Raw genomic sequence first — 5,000 nt, 5'->3', positions numbered from 1 at the left:
CTGCAAAAACTAAATGATAACAGAGAGAATATTGTACGTAGTGCTTCTATGAGGTAAAAGACTCAGCAGAAGCGTAAGTAGTCCAGGTGCAGTCCAATTTTACAACTGGCTGGCTTGAAAGCAAGCAGGTTATCCTTTCTTCATTTCTGAAGAACGTTTTGACTACTCATCCAAGAGGTCCCTCCGGTGCTCATGGCTGGTGGGGAGACAGGAGAATAGTCAGAATTCCATCAGACAGCGCGTGAAAAAGATAAGCCATCGTTGTCGGCAGGATTCGAACCTGCGCGGGGAGACCCCAATGGATTTCTAGTCCATCGCCTTAACCACTCGGCCACGACAACCACTGTGAAGCACATCTGTGGCTGGGGCATCAGATACATACATGTCACACGTGTTGTTCCACCTATTCTACGCTGTAGTACAACATTCATATAATCACCTCACAAACAGCTACACAGAGGGTTTGTAAGGGCAGTGTCACTCTTCAGTTTTGGTGCATGACCGTATGGATAGACATCTGACAGGTAATAAAAGACAAACAAGCATGTGACAGGTGCGTCGCATTACCTTTACCTCCAAACAATCACTATTGTGCTTGTTTAACGTTTCCAGAAGTATTCAACAGGTCTCTCTGTCCTTTCTTGTTACAATTTTTTTTATGAAGGAGTGTTTTTAACATTCTGTCTAGCTCATAAGCAAGCTGTGAGTATGTTTTTTTCAGTCTGAAGTTTTTTGTGCTACACAAAGTGGTTACAAGTTTGTCGTCTTCATAAAACCTCCTGGAGATGCCGGGGATTGAACCCGGGGCCTCATACATGCAAAGCATGCGCTCTACCACTGAGCTACATCCCCTGCACGCACAATGGAAAAAGACAGAACCGACACGCAAAGACAATTAAACAAAGAGCATTTAGATTAACCTAAGGTGGAATGAGGAGTCATTGTTTATATAAAACCTGAGCTACAAATGAGCGGACGAGAGGGTGGAGCAGAACCTTACGCTAGCTGCTGACTTGTAGCAGGCCGTGCCGGGATCTGTTTCTGCCGCAATTTTGGCCATTTTAACTTAAGGTCAATGGGGATTGGTTGGCTTTTGTAACCGGCTTCAAGCGGCCATCGGGGGAACTGCATTACGCACTTCCAGATCGGCTTCACTTTTCAGCCCTGGAGGTCCCTGCCTGCTTTAAAACAACACAGCTGAACTGCGATGGCCGGGAATCGAACCCGGGTCAACTGCTTGGAAGGCAGCTATGCTCACCACTATACCACCATCGCTATTAAAGAGCTGCGATTTTGTGCCCGGCCAGCATTTTATATCATTATAAGCGTTGGACGAGGAGAGGAAGAGCAACAGAGGCCATGGAGGCACACCTAGGAGAGAAGAATGTCGTTTGACATATCTGTAACTAATAGCAATATCATTCATGACTACAAAAGCGAAACTGCAAAAACTAAATGATAACAGAGAGAATATTGTACGTAGTGCTTCTATGAGGTAAAAGACTCAGCAGAAGCGTAAGTAGTCCAGGTGCAGTCCAATTCTAAGACTGGCTGGCTTGACAGCAAGCAGGTTCTTCTCTTTTGATTTTTGAAGACATTTGATTACTCATCCAAGAGGTCCCTCCGGTGGACATGGCTGGTGAGAAGACATGACAATTGTCAGAATTCCATCAGACAGCGTGTGAAAAACGTAAGCCATCGTTGTCGGCAGGATTCGAACCTGCGCGGGGAGACCCCAATGGATTTCTAGTCCATCGCCTTAACCACTCGGCCACGACAACCACTGTGAAGCACATCTGTGGCTGGGGCGTCAGATACATACATGTCACACGTGTTGTTCCACCTATTCTATGCTGTAGTACAACATTCATATAATCACCTCACAAACAGCTACACAGAGGGTTTGTAAGGGCAGTGTCACTATTCAGTTTTGGTGCATGACCGTATGGACAGACATCTGACAGGTAATAAAAGACAAACAAGCATGTGACAGGTGCGTCGCATTACCTTTACCTCCAAACAATCACTATTGTGCTTGTTTAACGTTTCCAGAAGTATTCAACAGGTCTCTCTGTCCTTTCTTGTTACAATTTTTTTTATGAAGGAGCGTTTTTAACATTCTGTCTAGCTCATAAGCAAGCTGTGAGTATGTTTTTTTCAGTCTGAAGTTTTTTGTGCTACACAAAGTGGTTACAAGTTTGTCGTCTTCATAAAACCTCCTGGAGATGCCGGGGATTGAACCCGGGGCCTCATACATGCAAAGCATGCGCTCTACCACTGAGCTACATCCCCTGCACGCACAATGGAAAAAGACAGCACCGACACGCAAAGACAATTAAACAAAGAGCATTTAGATTAACCTAAGCTGGAATGAGGAGTCATTGTTTATATAAAACCTGAGCTACAAATGAGCGGACGAGAGGGTGGAGCAGAACCTTACGCTAGCTGCTGACTTGTAGCAGGCCGTGCCGGGATCTGTTTCTGCCGCAATTTTGGCCATTTTAACTTAAGGTCAATGGGGATTGGTTGGCTTTTGTAACCGGCTTCAAGCGGCCATCGGGGGAACTGCATTACGCACTTCCAGATCGGCTTCACTTTTCAGCCCTGGAGGTCCCTGCCTGCTTTAAAACAACACAGCTGAACTGCGATGGCCGGGAATCGAACCCGGGTCAACTGCTTGGAAGGCAGCTATGCTCACCACTATACCACCATCGCTATTAAAGAGCTGCGATTTTGTGCCCGGCCAGCATTTTATATCATTATAAGCGTTGGACGAGGAGAGGAAGAGCAACAGAGGCCATGGAGGCACACCTAGGAGAGAAGAATGTCGTTTGACATATCTGTAACTAATAGCAATATCATTCATGACTACAAAAGCGAAACTGCAAAAACTAAATGATAACAGAGAGAATATTGTACGTAGTGCTTCTATGAGGTAAAAGACTCAGCAGAAGCGTAAGTAGTCCAGGTGCAGTCCAATTTTACAACTGGCTGGCTTGAAAGCAAGCAGGTTATCCTTTCTTCATTTCTGAAGAACGTTTTGACTACTCATCCAAGAGGTCCCTCCGGTGGACATGGCTGGTGAGAAGACATGACAATTGTCAGAATTCCATCAGACAGCGTGTGAAAAACGTAAGCCATCGTTGTCGGCAGGATTCGAACCTGCGCGGGGAGACCCCAATGGATTTCTAGTCCATCGCCTTAACCACTCGGCCACGACAACCACTGTGAAGCACATCTGTGGCTGGGGCGTCAGATACATACATGTCACACGTGTTGTTCCACCTATTCTATGCTGTAGTACAACATTCATATAATCACCTCACAAACAGCTACACAGAGGGTTTGTAAGGGCAGTGTCACTATTCAGTTTTGGTGCATGACCGTATGGACAGACATCTGACAGGTAATAAAAGACAAACAAGCATGTGACAGGTGCGTCGCATTACCTTTACCTCCAAACAATCACTATTGTGCTTGTTTAACGTTTCCAGAAGTATTCAACAGGTCTCTCTGTCCTTTCTTGTTACAATTTTTTTTATGAAGGAGCGTTTTTAACATTCTGTCTAGCTCATAAGCAAGCTGTGAGTATGTTTTTTTCAGTCTGAAGTTTTTTGTGCTACACAAAGTGGTTACAAGTTTGTCGTCTTCATAAAACCTCCTGGAGATGCCGGGGATTGAACCCGGGGCCTCATACATGCAAAGCATGCGCTCTACCACTGAGCTACATCCCCTGCACGCACAATGGAAAAAGACAGCACCGACACGCAAAGACAATTAAACAAAGAGCATTTAGATTAACCTAAGCTGGAATGAGGAGTCATTGTTTATATAAAACCTGAGCTACAAATGAGCGGACGAGAGGGTGGAGCAGAACCTTACGCTAGCTGCTGACTTGTAGCAGGCCGTGCCGGGATCTGTTTCTGCCGCAATTTTGGCCATTTTAACTTAAGGTCAATGGGGATTGGTTGGCTTTTGTAACCGGCTTCAAGCGGCCATCGGGGGAACTGCATTACGCACTTCCAGATCGGCTTCACTTTTCAGCCCTGGAGGTCCCTGCCTGCTTTAAAACAACACAGCTGAACTGCGATGGCCGGGAATCGAACCCGGGTCAACTGCTTGGAAGGCAGCTATGCTCACCACTATACCACCATCGCTATTAAAGAGCTGCGATTTTGTGCCCAGCCAGCATTTTATATCATTATAAGCGTTGGACGAGGAGAGGAAGAGCAACAGAGGCCATGGAGGCACACCTAGGAGAGAAGAATGTCGTTTGACATATCTGTAACTAATAGCAATATCATTCATGACTACAAAAGCGAAACTGCAAAAACTAAATGATAACAGAGAGAATATTGTACGTAGTGCTTCTATGAGGTAAAAGACTCAGCAGAAGCGTAAGTAGTCCAGGTGCAGTCCAATTTTACAACTGGCTGGCTTGAAAGCAAGCAGGTTATCCTTTCTTCATTTCTGAAGAACGTTTTGACTACTCATCCAAGAGGTCCCTCCGGTGCTCATGGCTGGTGGGGAGACAGGAGAATAGTCAGAATTCCATCAGACAGCGCGTGAAGAAGATAAGCCATCGTTGTCGGCAGGATTCGAACCTGCGCGGGGAGACCCCAATGGATTTCTAGTCCATCGCCTTAACCACTCGGCCACGACAACCACTGTGAAGCACATCTGTGGCTGGGGCATCAGATACATACATGTCACACGTGTTGTTCCACCTATTCTACGCTGTAGTACAACATTCATATAATCACCTCACAAACAGCTACACAGAGGGTTTGTAAGGGCAGTGTCACTCTTCAGTTTGGGTGCATGACCGTATGGATAGACATCTGACAGGTAATAAAAGACAAACAAGCATGTGACAGGTGCGTCACATTACCTTTACCTCCAAACAATCACTATTGTGCTTGTTTAACGTTTCCAGAAGTATTCAACAGGTCTCTCTGTCCTTTCTTGTTACAATTTTTTTTATGAAGGAGTGTTTTTAA

The 5,000-nt window shown here is 45.5% G+C and overlaps 1 protein-coding gene and 10 non-coding genes across 11 annotated transcripts in view; 1 reads left to right on the top strand and 10 right to left on the bottom strand.

Moving 5' to 3' along the window:
* Window positions 1–5,000, top strand: part of sspo (SCO-spondin) — a 98,992-nt gene that overhangs the window by 28,572 nt on the left and 65,420 nt on the right. The gene's annotated exons all lie outside the window — the stretch shown is intronic.
* trnas-aga (transfer RNA serine (anticodon AGA)) lies at window positions 260–341 on the bottom strand. The gene has a single exon. It is a non-coding gene; the product is annotated as a tRNA-Ser (tRNA).
* trnaa-ugc (transfer RNA alanine (anticodon UGC)) lies at window positions 781–852 on the bottom strand. Its single transcript has one exon. It is a non-coding gene; the product is annotated as a tRNA-Ala (tRNA).
* Window positions 1,204–1,275, bottom strand: trnag-ucc (transfer RNA glycine (anticodon UCC)). The gene has a single exon. It is a non-coding gene; the product is annotated as a tRNA-Gly (tRNA).
* Window positions 1,700–1,781, bottom strand: trnas-aga (transfer RNA serine (anticodon AGA)). The gene has a single exon. It is a non-coding gene; the product is annotated as a tRNA-Ser (tRNA).
* Window positions 2,221–2,292, bottom strand: trnaa-ugc (transfer RNA alanine (anticodon UGC)). Its single transcript has one exon. It is a non-coding gene; the product is annotated as a tRNA-Ala (tRNA).
* Window positions 2,644–2,715, bottom strand: trnag-ucc (transfer RNA glycine (anticodon UCC)). Its single transcript has one exon. It is a non-coding gene; the product is annotated as a tRNA-Gly (tRNA).
* On the bottom strand, window positions 3,142–3,223 carry trnas-aga (transfer RNA serine (anticodon AGA)). Its single transcript has one exon. It is a non-coding gene; the product is annotated as a tRNA-Ser (tRNA).
* On the bottom strand, window positions 3,663–3,734 carry trnaa-ugc (transfer RNA alanine (anticodon UGC)). The gene has a single exon. It is a non-coding gene; the product is annotated as a tRNA-Ala (tRNA).
* trnag-ucc (transfer RNA glycine (anticodon UCC)) lies at window positions 4,086–4,157 on the bottom strand. Its single transcript has one exon. It is a non-coding gene; the product is annotated as a tRNA-Gly (tRNA).
* trnas-aga (transfer RNA serine (anticodon AGA)) lies at window positions 4,584–4,665 on the bottom strand. Its single transcript has one exon. It is a non-coding gene; the product is annotated as a tRNA-Ser (tRNA).

This window comes from Scomber scombrus, chromosome 20 (genome assembly GCF_963691925.1).
Source record: "Scomber scombrus chromosome 20, fScoSco1.1, whole genome shotgun sequence".
Classification (NCBI taxonomy): Eukaryota; Metazoa; Chordata; class Actinopteri; order Scombriformes; family Scombridae; genus Scomber; species Scomber scombrus.
Note: the sequence above shows the minus strand (reverse complement) of the source record. Positions and strands in the feature narration are given on the sequence as shown.